The sequence below is a fragment of the Saimiri boliviensis genome, chromosome 10 (genome assembly GCF_048565385.1).
Source record: "Saimiri boliviensis isolate mSaiBol1 chromosome 10, mSaiBol1.pri, whole genome shotgun sequence".
NCBI lineage: Eukaryota > Metazoa > Chordata > Mammalia > Primates > Cebidae > Saimiri > Saimiri boliviensis.
Window position 1 is genome coordinate 57,227,824 of NC_133458.1, and position 14,484 is coordinate 57,242,307.

General features: G+C 35.0%; 1 protein-coding gene across 2 annotated transcripts in view; it reads left to right on the top strand.

Moving 5' to 3' along the window:
• Window positions 1–2,983: 2,983 nt before the first annotated feature.
• The window catches only part of CD36 (CD36 molecule (CD36 blood group)), a 51,205-nt gene continuing 39,704 nt past the window's right edge, over window positions 2,984–14,484 (top strand). For both annotated transcript variants that reach the window (XM_010344788.2, XM_074379322.1), the window contains exon 1: window positions 2,984–3,263. The gene's annotated coding sequence lies outside the window, so the exon portion shown is untranslated. The remainder of the gene's footprint in view (window positions 3,264–14,484) is intronic.

Consider the following 14,484-nt stretch of genomic DNA (forward strand, 5'->3'; position numbering starts at 1 on the left):
ATTATAATTGTTAGCATTTTTTTTAGCAATAAGTATTTTTAAATTAAGGATGTACTTTTTTAAATGGTATGGCACACTTAATTGGATACGGTATAGTGTAAACATACTTTTATATGCAGCAGGAAACAAAATTTGTGTGACTCAGTTTATTGTGATACTCACTTTATTACAATGGTCTGAAACCAAACTTCCAGTATCTATAGAGCAGGCGTCCCCAAACTTTTTACACAGGGGGCCAGTTCACTGTCCCACAGACCGTTGGAGGGCCGCCACATACTGTGCTCCTCTCACTGACCACCAATGAAAGAGGTGCCTCTTCCTGAAGTGCGGCGGGGGGGCTGGATAAATGGCCTCAGGGGGCCACATGCGGCCCGCGGCCGTAGTTTGGGGATGCCTGCTATAGAGGGTGCCTATATTCTGGGCATATTTATATTTATCTAATTTTCTTAATATTTTCTTGTGTTATCTGTAAACATGTGACTGGCAATAATTTATAGAATACTTTGGGACAAATAATACATGGAAGCATTTAACATGATAGCTGACTCATGGTTAGTATGTGAACAAATATTTGTCACCTTCCATATCCTCTAGTAGAATTTTTCAAGTTGTCCCACATGTGGGGGAAGAAATAAATAAGTATATTAGAAGAAAAATAAGATATCACATTTAATAATTTAAATTCAAGGTTATGTGTATATTTTTTTTAAAATCCAAAGAACGTTAGAGAATCAAAATAATCTTAAAAATTAACTTCATACAAGTAATAGGGTACTAGTAACAGTGTATGGAAATGAAAAAGAGGTATAAATTATTCCAGTTATCTGGGCGCTTAACATTAAGTTAACTAGTGAGAAGGGCCGGCGGCAGCTGAATGCCTAGGCAGATAGTGGCAGGTCCCCACTGAAATCCCACCTCCAAGCCAAAGACAGTTTAAAGTCTGAAAGCCAAGCTGTAAGTTAAATCCTCAGACTGTATTGAGAACTTGTCTTCCTGTTTCACATGCTTTCCTCTGACTGATGCCCACCCTTCACCTATTTTATATATACCCTCCCTTTCCAAATTGGTTTTCTACACTGTCATGCCCACCTTTGAGTGGTGTCTTTGCTTTACCTTTCTTAAAGCCAGCACACACTCCCCATTCTGAATCCGTAAGAGGCCCCGGACCCAGCCACATCAGGGACTTTCCCACCTTCAGTTGGGGGACCACTTTCGCATCCCCTCTCTGCTGAAAACTGTTTCATCACTAAAAGCCTTCTCTGTCCTTCCCATCCTTTGATATTCAGCATATCCTCATTCTTCTTGGGCTTGGAACAAGAGCTTGGGAACCACTGAGTGCTGGTATGAGCTGGGACATGCCAGTGTGGCCAAGAGATGCCCAGGTGCAGCGTGGCTGCCTGAGGATCCCTGGCTTACAAAGTGAACAAAAAGAAAAATCCTATATCACTAGCATTACTGAAGGAGAACAAAGAAGAATAATGGCATACACCAAAAATTAAAGCAACATTGTATCAAAAATTACAGCAGAACTTAGAGAAAGATGTTGAAAAGAGGTAACAAGTGGAGAAAAATAGAAAAATAAAAGCAAAACAAAGCAATATTCTAGTTAAATTTTTAAAAAATAATTAGGAATATTTACAAGAAGTGTTTGTAACTCTAGGAGTCTCTGAGCGCACATTTGTTAAATGATCAAGACTAGATGTCTATAGTGAGAAAAGCAGAAAGGAAATAAGAAATGTATTCTACATAGAATAGGTGAAAGTTCCTTGAACTATGAGTCACAGTTATTTATATCTGAACTAATGTGGATTTCCTATTAGTCCAGGAGTTACTGTGATTTACCTATGCATTTATATGCAGAATGGTCTTCTGAGTATAAGCTGCATCTCTAGAATGTGAACTCCTTGAAACTACCTAGCAACACTTAATTACCTAGGCCAGTTTGGACAGGCAGTATTATTGGATTGTCTTGGTAAATATTGGTAACTTCAAAAACCAAAAATGCTCTAAAATTTGTAGCTAGATAATAGGCAATCTCTGAACTAAACTTTAGACAACAGTCCTTGGTCAATTTTTTTTTTTTACTCTGTTATGTAAAAGTAGACACTTATCTAGTAATAATTCTAGCCAGCTTATAAATCTCTGATATTATTAGTTTCTCTATTGAAAATCTCATTGTTAGTATTTATTATGCCAATCTTCTGTTCTAAAGAGATAAAAAATAACTAAATTGTGGACTTCTATTAAAGGCTAGGGACCAGCTCTAGAATGAATGTTCTCAACCAGGATAACTACCCACTTCATGAAAGTAGACTAAAAGGACTAAACTCTCATATACACACAATAATATATATCCAAGCATTTCAAGTACATTACAGAAATCCTCAAGAAAGGAGTCACATTTTCTTCTACTTTGTGGCAGAGTTCTGAGCACATAGTGACCATGTGATAGATATTCATTCAGTGTGTGAGTGTATGAGAATGTATGTCATCAACATTAATCCTCAGAGAATGACTACCTTAAGTGATCTGGGGAAAAGCCATATTTTTGGTCTCATTTAGACTATACTGTGATTAATACTTATTTTAGAGTGTATTTATTTTTGTTTTAATTTATTTGACGTGTGTTGCATATATAATATTGTACTCATCAAATGTTGCTTAATTCTCTCATTTTGCAACAAAACAGCTATTATCAGCCTGAACTTGTTAATCTTGCAGAGCCCTGCCCAATATTGCCCTCATCTCCAGCTTTCCACAAACTGGAATATTCACTGATGCTCTGTTTCTTCTCCCAGACCAGTATACATGTTGTTACGTGGTTCCTGGGAGGACTGTAAAGTCCTCTAACAAAGACACAGGATGGAATGAGTCAAGGAAGTTACTATGAGAAAGTAGGGATATCCCTGGAGAGGGGAATGCTTCTGTGTGCTTTTCGACGTCACAGAGTAATTGTTCTTTTTTTAAAGGCAAGAACCAGGGTGAAGAGCAGCTCATTTTAAGCTGGAGAGGTTAACAAACACTGGCGGCAGAATTTGCTTTGGCTTAGGAATACCACTGTCTCACAGGAGTGTCAGTCAGAATTCCACAGCCATTCTTGGACACTAGGAGGTGGGGCGGACTGATGTACAGCAGTGATTTGACCCAGCACTTGGGGCAAACACAACCAGAGTCTGCGGTGCTAATTCCCTGGTCTTCCCAACGAGCGTTTTGAAAGTGCATTAACATTTGTGGCCTTGAACTCTTTCGTCGGACTTCCAACGGTAAATATTCCTGTGTAATCACAATAAAGTTACCTAATCTAAATATGTAAGATTCCACACTTTGCTTGCAATACTTAAAATTTCCCACTTTGATCTGACTTTTGCTTTGTTCTTGTCCAGTTTAAGGTATGTTCGCATTTCTCTCTCTTCTTGCAGGGAGTAGAATTCACGGGGCATTGTAGGCATATAGAAAGCCTGTTTGAACCTTCTAGATGCGAAGGTGTATCTAAAAGAAAGTGGAGGGAGTGGGTCAAATGTTTTTTACTATGAGTTGTCAGTAATTATTACATTAATAAGTGGTAAAATGGCATTCAAAAAATATTTGGAATAATCTAAGCCCTCCAACATACACATGCTTCTTCGCAGGCAATAGTGGAGGAATATCTTAATAGGGCAAATTCATGTGCAGCCATCTTCTATTCTTAGGAATATATATATCCTGCTGGGCATAGTAATCTCATCACTTTGAGGCCAGGAGGTCGAGACCAGCCTGGAAAACATGGCAAAACCCTGTCTTTACCAAAAATGCAGTAATACAATACTAGGATATACTTCCTAGTATATCCTAGGAAGACTGTTAAGTTATAGATAGTCCTTTTTTAGCCAAAAAAAGTATTACAATGAATGTCATTATAAAAATTTGGATTCTCTTATATTAATATTGTAAGACAGAGTGGTTGACTTCTCAGTGTTGGAGCAAGCAGAATGCTCCCTTGCTTTTGATGTTCAACAGTGACAAGTAGAGGTCACAAGCAGTCTCTGCGCTGGCATTCCTGGCATGGTCACAGTAGTCAGCAGTGACTACTGTGACTTGTTTGAGAGGTGACTTTGGAAGTTTATTTTACTTTCAGGTTAGAGAATTTAGTCATTGTATTGTTTAGCATGGGCTATAAACCTCTGATGCAATAGCCAATAGGATATATGAAGTAGTATTTTTAAAAACTAATCATTAAAGACAGTTTTCAATTTGCAAACCATTTCTAAGATGTTTTCCATGGTAAGAATTAGCTACCCAGAATAATGGGGAATGTAGAAAAATGGGGGGTGCTGGAAGTAGCTAAAATTTTACAGATTATAGGTATAATTGTTTTGATGGTCACAAATGATTATTTCTATTAGTTTTATTTTATTTGGACTTGCATTGTGATACGTTGTTCTGTAGAAACAAACTACATGCCTTAACTTTATTGTGATTATCTAAAACAGTTGGAAACTGAGCCTGATGTATTAAAAGAGAGGGCAGGAGGCCATGGTTTGCCTCAGTGGGCATTGTGTGAAGCTAAGGAACTGAGGAAGGTGTTTATAGACAGACATGGAAAATGCTAATGCATGCTCATTCAAAAAAATCATAGCTTTGCTTGTACTTCAGGTCTATGCAATTCTATTTGTCATTTGGGTGGTTAATATTGTGACTGAAGTATTCTAGACAAGCTGCAATTAAATATTTCAACAGAAGACCTCAAGGAATTACTGATTTACAACTACCCATGTTACCTATGCTACAATAATTAGAAACAAAGAAATTGAAGTGACATACTGAATAGTAATGCTACTAAACAGATACGTTCATCTGAAAAGGCAAGGAATTTATGATGGCTAGTATTATGCAAATGATATCTCTAAAGAGTTGGATGATGTATCGCATTTTGTTCAATGATTCAACAAATATTTGTCTGCTCAACACATATCAGGCACTGACCATTTTCTATGACTAATTTCATCCACTTAGCACTGTGAATAATCCAGTAATTCCCCAGGACAAATATTACTGTTCAGTAAATTGAGTATCAGTACAGGGGTGTATTGTATGGAGACCACTGCTCTCCTGGGTAATCAGGGGATCTGCCATTCATTGAGTTTGGCCCTACAAGTTTTTGTATTTTTTCCTTAAGGGATGATGAAAGATCAGCGGACTCCTAACTATCTGCAGTCTGTGGAGTCTAGGTTGCTTAGAAACTCAGTGACTATGGGCTTGCTATGGCAACCCAATTTATCAGTGACTGCAAAACTAACTTAGCTGGCATTGTGGCAAATCTCCATATTTTGCTGGTAAGAATATTCAGATAAGTTCTTTATCATACTAGTATTTTTATTTACACTATTGAGCTAAATTTTGTAATTTATCAAATTTTGAAAATAATAAATTATGATTTAAAATGGTTTGAAACTACATGAAAATGAAGCCTAAATTCTGAATGTGTTTTTAGATGTCAAATTTATACTGTCTGCCGGTTACCAGGCCATTGCCTAAGCTTAAATCTATGGTATGTGATTTGTAATTTGTACTGTATTAAAAGCATGAGAAAACAAAACTAGTATAGCCTATTATCTATGTGCCAACTCGGCAAATTTAGCCTTTATTAATACTTCTATCCAAATAATAAATGTATGCATTATAGTATAATTTAATAATCTCAGTTTACATTACAAATTCCCTATTCATATGTAAAAGATGTTACAGTACTATTTATTTTTTAAATCTTAGGTCCTAAATATTTTACCTTGAAATCTGATAGACAAATGTATCAGAAAACCAATTTACTTGAAAAGCACATTTTTTCGATCATGGGAAAGACATTAAGGAACATATTCTCATCCTTTGTTTGAACATTTGTTCCCTGGAGTACATTTACAAAAATGTCGCCCTTCCTGATTTTAGTCATGCTGTTAGATTTTAATAACAGGTTCTATTGTTTTATGCTATAAATAAGCTACAAATCTTCTCTCTGCCTCTTCATATGTAAGTATTGCATTTATCTTATCTCCCTATTGATTCCAACTTTTGTTTTTATCACAGTCAATAGCGAAAGTCGAGCCAGCATGCTCTCCTGAAATAGACTATTACAAGGTTCTATGTACTGTCCTTTCCTCCTGGGTTTTGGCATTTATGCATTTTGTTTTGATATTTAAGACTTCGTCATATTAAAGGTTCTCTTGAGAGTGAAAGAATCACTTTGACTAAGGTTGTTACAGGACAGTGCTACATAGGATTATATTTTAAATTTTTCTTTATGCTTTATCCATCGCCACATAATTCTGCAAATAATGAAATTATTTTTGAATCCTCTAGTACATCAGTTCAACCAGGCTATCCCCCTGTGGATGATGATATTTCTCATTTCACAGATGGAAACAAGTACAGAGGCAGAACTTAGGTTATTTTCTTGGAAGTAATTCTCATTGGAACAGAAAAGCCAATTCCCAGGGGTCCTTGCTTAAGGCTCCAATTAGTACACCATATTGGCCCCCTCCCTTAACAGAGGGGCATATTTTTAGTTAGACTACAGGCCCACTGCTCTTTAACAAAATAAATGAGCAGTCCAGAACACTAAACAACCCAAAGGAATCAAACTCTTATCAAGGGATCATATGTGTTCGTCTTTAAGAAAATAGTAGATTGGCATATAAAAAAATTAGGTGGTAGAGTACAAATGTTCTTAAGACTTGGAGAGGATTTTCAATAGGCAAAAGCAAAACAATGCAATACAACTACTTAATGATACACATTTAATGTTTAATCATGCTTTTTGGTGTGATTGAATTATTTTAATAAATTTTACGAAACTTAATACCTCTGTTTCTGCCAATGGATACATAAACACAACTGGTACACTGAATCATTTAAAATGTTTGGAAAAAGCTCATTGTGTAGAAACATATCATTCATTCTTGTATTATAGTTAATACTTAAGAAAGGAAAGAATTAAAGCCTTTTATAGGAATATTTTCTAATGTGGAACAATCAAACTATTTACCTGTTTATCACATTGAGAGTTTGGCTTGAAGAAGAGTACATCTGTTCTTTCTTCCATTTCATGCCTGGTGTCTATTTTTATTAAACACAAAAAATGCCCATCTGGAAAATCATCAGTGCATTTAAACTTGATCAGATACTTGGATAAATAAAGGTACCTCCTCTCCTACAAAAGTATTTAACATACATGTATGCCTTTAAATAAATCTGTGCTTTGATACCTAGAGTTACAGATTACTGAGCATCAATTCAACAAACATTTGAGCACCTATTGTGTATCAGGCACTATTTAAAACTTTGGGATATAATGCTAAACACTGCCAACATGATTTCCAGTAATATGTTTTAGGGAGTTTCACTGTGACCTACTGTCTTGCTACTTATGAATGAACAAATGATGAATGAGTTTTTGGAATCCTTCCTATAAGTGGAACACTAAAACATTCTAAAGCTATATAGACAAGTAAAATATAGTCACATGGTATATTATATGTGCTTTATGTTATATTAATATTGACATTTGTTACCTAGAGTATAGAAAACCATTTTGCAGAAATTTTTTTTTTTTGCTTTCTCCTACTTTAAGAGACCCGCTGGGTAAACCATGTTTCTTGACTGCACTTGTGAGCTAGAATTTTATTAAAATACCTATGATCCAAGCCCATGTTTTAAACAGAATCACAAGGTATCAGTTTGGGTGCTTTCAACCTGCAAACTCCAAATATCCGAGACATATCTCAGTTAATTTAGAAAGTTTATTTTGCCAAGGTTGAGGACACGTGCCTGTGGCACAGCCTGAGGAGTCCTGACAACATGTGCCCATGATGGTTCGAGTTTTATGCATTTTTATGGAGCCCTGAGACATCAATCAACATCTGTAAGATGAACACTGATTCGGTCTGGAAAGGCAGGACAACACAAAGCAAACATTGGACAACTGGAAGTGGGGAGGAGGTTCCGGGTCATAGGTAGATAAGAGACCAATGGCAGCACTCTTCTGCGTTTCTGATTAGCCTCTCCAAAGGAGGCAATCAGATATGCTTTTAGCTCAGTGAGCAGAGAAGTGACTCTGATTACAATGGGAGGAGGGTTTGCCCTACGCAGTTCCCAGATTGACTCTTCCTTTTAGCTTGGTGATTTTGGGGCCAAGATTTGTTTTCCTTTCACAAACCTAAATTAGATTAATCCATATGAGGACAGATTTGCCCATGTAATTGAAAACCCCAGTGTTAGCACCCTTCTGGCACAGGTGGATCAAATTGCTGCCTGTTCTTAACTTTCTCTGCTCTCTCTCTATTTGGATGGTAGGTTTGACACAGGCTGGCTTTCCTTGAGGGTCTCCAGAAGCATGGCTCTATGCTTCCTCCTTCTTATAGGTAGACAGTGGGGATTGGAATAGAGAATAGATGATAGAAAAATTCCCACTGCTGTTGAATAAAGGAGCACATTTTCATGAGTTTGGGGGGAATATGTATGTTCCTATAATGTTCCCTATTTAATTATATGAGAATATTAAATAGCACCTTGATATTTTTAGAGACAATACCATATTAATATCTCCACATCAACATATGGAGAAACTTTTGAATATTTCTTTCTGAACTTAGTGTTAAAGGGCCTCTCTGGAGACTAACCAGCCAAGACTTTCTGGAACACAGACGCTCCTTATTACATAAGATAAATTACAAATCTGGAGTTGAGAAGTCTTGAAATGTTGCTTTCTTTTCTCTGGAAAATGCTTAAGCACATTGAAATAGCCCTTGGAGATTATAATTCAGCTAACTGAGATGGCTGAATTTTGTCAGATTTATTCATTGTGCTTCATGTGTACAAACAGAAGGAAATCCCTCAACATACACCTTAATACTCAGAGATGTATTATCTCCTGTGTGGTTTTTTTGTAAAAAATTGGCCGGGTGCGGTGGCTCAAGCCTGTAATCCCAGCACTTTGGGAGGCCGAGGCAGGTGGATCATGAGGTCAAGAGATCGAGACCATCCTGGTCAACATGGTGAAACCCCGTCTCTACTAAAAATACTAAAAGTAGCTGGGCATGGTGGCGCGTGCCTGTAATCCCAGCTACTCAGGAGGCTGAGACAGGAGAATTGCCTGAACCCAGGAGGCGGAGGTTGCGGTGAGCCGAGAGCGCGCCATTGCACTCCAGCCTGGGCAACAAGAGCGAAACTCCGTCTCAAAAAAAAAAAAAAAAAAAAAAAAAAAAAACTATTAATGTATGCTTCTTATAAACTTCACCCCACAAGCTTAAAAAAAATGTAAATGTAATCAGGAGTGCTTCTGTGTCCCTATGTTTACACATACATCTCTTGATTGGATAATTCTAAAGTAGACATTGCCTATTTTTAATCTTATTCACCTAGGATGGGAAGAAGATTGTCTGGAGACTGATATATTCAATACTAGCTATTTTATAGCCTTTTTTTTTTTTGGTATCATAAAAAAAAACTTTTCTAGGTAATCAATTTGCATCAAAAGACTTAAAAAGAAAATCACTGCTATATTTCTTTTATTTTTCCCCTAACCTAGATGACATGGCAGATAAGCCAGGGAAAAATTAGTAAATAGCACCAGTTTCATCTTCATTTTTTGAATTTTGATAGTTTGAAAAATTAAAATATTTAATACCTAGGATGCTAAATGTGAGGTTGAGACCAAGTGGCAGAAAAGGTTTAGTTTTGACTGAAAATTTTTTGATGATATTTTCAGACCCACTATTGTGTATCAAACTGTCATTGGGGCGGTATGCCCATCAGAACAAATATCTGTTAAGTGGATAAAATGAGCACATTCATAAAAGGAGAAGAAGAGCTAGTGAACTTAAAATTCTTCTAATTTAGAAACATTTGTGTTTTTCTTTGTGAAATTGTATGAAGTTGATCTGGAGACAGTTATAAATATACATACCTAAAACTAGGTACCATTTTGAAAGAAAATCAAGAAAAAAATGAGATGTCAATAGTCAAAAATCAACAACAGACAAATGCAGGACAATCAAATAAGAAAAAATTAAGAGAAAAGTCTATACTGAAAGCTTATTATTAAAAATTAGTCTTTTGGGATGTGCTTCTATATATCATGGGAAATACTTGATGCATTTAATTGGGATTGCAGAAATGGTGTGGTTTCCGTGTTTTTATGGATTTTTTTCACCTCGAATTTTTGTTCACTGCAGGCTCCTTTCTTCCTGCCTATTGTGATTACTCAGTTTTCCCGGAGGGGAAACTGAGAGGAAAACAGCCTAGCAGTTCTCTTGGATCATGTCCAGAAAATGTTTTTAGTCCTTGGAATACATGGAGGATGTCATTCCAAGCCTTGTAAATGCTGCTAGGTAAAATAAATACACTTAGAATATTCACTCTGAACACGAAAGCACTGTGTGGTTAACAAAGGGACTATTGCAGAGTACACAGAAACATGGGAAACATAAAATTTCAGTTTATATTTGTATCTTTACCTGTGAACTGGGGCACTGTAGAACAGGACAGTTCGCATACCTACATACCATAACTGAGAGACCCTGGCCTCCAAAAGCCAGTAAAACATCACGTCCTAGAAGTCTCTGAGGATCTAAGTACAAATTGAACACTGTAGAAGTAGCAGAACTGGTGGTGTCTTTTGAGGGAGACATTCCACAGCAATTAAGATTCCATACCTACTATTGTTTACTTAAGTCACAACCCCAGAACAAAAAAGAAAAGTGAGATTTAGAATCTGAAAGGGGATGATCACAGTAAACATGTTTTGAGTCCTTCCTTGCTTGCTGGAGGATGATAGACACTTTCATAATGACAGGGTCCATGATACCTCAACCTACCTAGTAGAGTTAGAAGGATGAAAGATTTCCTTCTGCATAACCACAAGATGCAGCATTTTATTAAGTCCATTGTAATTGCTTCATAGTGTGAAGCAAATTTAAATGCTGCTACTAAAGTGTCAGGGGTAAAATAAAATGAAGTTTAATAGGTAAGTCAGACTTCTCAATTATTCAAAATGTAAGAGTGGAAATTCCAAAGTGAATGTTTTATTCTACTGCTGATAAGTTTGGAATGTTTTTAATTCAAGAAGATAATGAGTTATCACAAAGAGATATACGGGACAGTTGCAGGGTTGCAATGTTTTCGAATGATTCCAAATATCTAAGATATTTGTCTCATGTATTATCGAATAGTTTGCTACTTTAATTGCCTGAATTCTAATATTTTCTAGAATATACTCATGTAAATATGATATAAACAAAGTGATTTAAATAATTCATAACATTTCCAGAAAAACATTTCTGGTAGTATTTTATGCGCACACACACACACACACACACACACACACACACATATATATATATGTATACATATATAAATGTACAAAACACACATATATGTATTTTTTTTTTTACAAAGTATTACATTTTGTTAAAACTCAAAAATGTATTTAGTGTAAGATATTTCCACTTTTAATCCTATAGATTCTTAGAAATCTTAAGAATATGTGTCAAGTTATTGCAAGGGATTCATTTGAAAATTAGCACTCCAAACTAAACCTGTTAGTCTTTTGGAAGACAGAAATCTTGTCCCAGAGCAAAACCTTCCCTTAAGATTTTTGAGAACCAACACAGAAAATGATGTTATGACTTCACTATAGGGTTTGATAGGTTGTTTTCTATTCCTTTGAAACTATTTGCAGAAGCTGCTGTGCCACTCAGCTGCAGGGTTGGTGCCAAATAATTCTGTGAAGTCTCAGGGCAGAAAGATAACTTCTCCATTCATAAAAAAAAAAAAAAAAAAAAAAAAAACCAGAACAAGAAAGGCAAAGAAAGGCATCAGAGATGTTTATTTCCTGTGTGGTTTTTAATTTAAAAAGTATTTTTATATGCTTCTTAGAAACTTCACCCCACAAGCTTTAAATAAATGTAATGAGGTATGCTTCTGTGTCCCTGTGTGTATACATGCATGTCTGTATATGTATTTTAGTCTTTTAGGAAGCTAAAGCCCAAGTGTGCTGTATCTTTAAACTTGTGGTAACAGATGGTCAGTTGGTGCTAAAGTGAATATAATTTTTTAAAAGACAGACTTGTCAGTGTGGTTTAGTGTGTTTATTAAATGGAACAAAAATGATTTTGTCATCCTTCACTTAATTTCTTTATATTTTTCTGTTTTAATATATTCATCATGCTGATCAATTTTTTATTGTTTAACCAAAATAAGAAAAACCTAATATTTTTACGTTTTAAAACACATCATTATGGCCAAGCCTAGAGCCAATGCAAAGTTAAATTATTCCTCTGAACCTTCTCAAAATTATTTTATTAGTTTATTTTTAAGACTCCACTTTAGGGACTACCTTTTTAGTCCAGGGCTATTATAATATTTCTCAGAACTACAATTTATTGTACCCTTAATTACAATGTCTTTTTTATCTTTCTGTCTGGTGAAATTCCAGATTAATTGCTATTTTTTTTAATCAACATTAAAAAAAATTTGGTACTCATCAACCAAATGCTTGTTTTGGCTATGAATTACTGATTTTTTTTCCTGCTATTTCATCACACTATGCTTTGAGGCCTAGTTATTCTTTTACCTGAATGTTTCTATTTTTTTCTTAAATAATTATCTTCTGTATGAACACAATTTACCTATTTTCTTGTTTCTTAGCATCATTTAAATGTTGGCTAATGTTTTCTACTTAAAGAATTATTTTTGTGAACTGTTCAAGTAAGAATTAGGTTTGCCAGTATTTTGAGATGGCCTGTGAAATTTACATATTGATTTGGCCATGCTCACATGAGAACTATCTATATATACAGAGGTGTTCTCTTTAATCCGTGATTCTAGCATGACTTCTGTTAAACATATAGGTAAGATTATTTTCTATTTTTAATGCAATATGTTTGTTTTTATCCTGGCTTTCAATTCATTAGGTCATGTGGTTTAAGTCTAAATTAAATTAATCTGATTCTCAGAATTTCACCTTTAATAATGTTATTGAAATTTTCTTTTAAAGGTGATACTAGAAATCCCCATTTCAGTTTTTCAACATTTCACTGGCATTACATGATGCTCTTGTCTTTTGCAATTTAATATTCTTTTTAAATTACATAGATATTTTTTATTACTGCATGTGAAGTCCTTCCTCAACTTATAAAACAGGTAGAACATACTAAAACTTTAATAATTCTATAAGTAATGAGCTAGCAACTGAAAAATAAATGTTCATATATATATATATGTATAAACATAAATGTGTATAAACATAAGTGTGTATAATGTGCCCGTTGGCATGTATAAATCTCCATGATTAGCAGTCCCTAAAGATTAAAGTGAAGAAACAAATGCTGCCTGGTTTTACATTGGTAACTAATGTTATGAGATCCTTCACAGGTCATTAGAATGAAAGTTATGTTTTATTTAATCTAAAATAATTCTGTTGATTGCCACTTACAGAAAATGTTCACTGTTCATTGCCCGTCTGTTGTGTCTAGATATTATTTTGCTCTTAATGTAATATCAGACCAAAATTACTATTTAATTTGTACAAAGATTTTGAGAAGAATGTCAGTCTGCTTGAGTTATAGCCCTTGTTCTGGCAAGTACTAGCTGTGTGAACTCAGCTAGTCATCTAAAGAGCCTAGTAAGGTGGTATAATTTGTCAGTCAGCAAGGTAATACATGTGAAATACTTAGCTCAACACCTGGCAGGCACTAAGCTCCCACTATGTGTTACCTGTGTTATTGTATGATCATCTTTGTAATTTATGAGTCTTTGTTCACCCGTTCAATCTAGAATTACAATGCAAGTTATACTAAAATACTTCTTTTCATTTGCTGAACTGTAAAAAAAATACTTAATTTTATTTTAAATGGTATCTACTACTGTAAAATATTCTTGTATCTGCATGTAACTCTACATTTTAAAGTTTGATTTGATCTTCAGCTTAAAGGGTAGGTATATTTTATAGGTTACCACATTTAACAAAAAAGGACAACAGTAATACAATGATTATGTCTTGCCTAGTTCACAAATCCTGCTAATAAGGCAGTGAGCAGTACTTGGGTCATGTGACTCCTCTTCCAGAACTCTTGTTACGCATCTGTCATTTGCTTCTCAAATATGTTGCAATATTTGTTACTCAACTTACTGTATTCTTCCTCTTTTATTTCGCAAGTGTCAAATTCCATGAATCGGCTTGTCCAAAAGTACTGTTAAAAGGACTTTTTTTTAACTGTAAAAATGCTAAAAGAAAGTTTATTTTTTGTATTCTCAAACTGGAAAAAGGCTTTCAAAGCATGACACAATCCTCAAAATGAAATGACTCAAAGTTTATAGAATAAAAATGTAAACATTTTTGTAAGTTACACAAAATGTAACTTGTAAGTTACAACCAAAAATGTAAAAATGGTCAAATTGTAAAAAAAATTTCAAATGTCCGAAGACTATTTTCCTACTAATTAATAAGAAAGA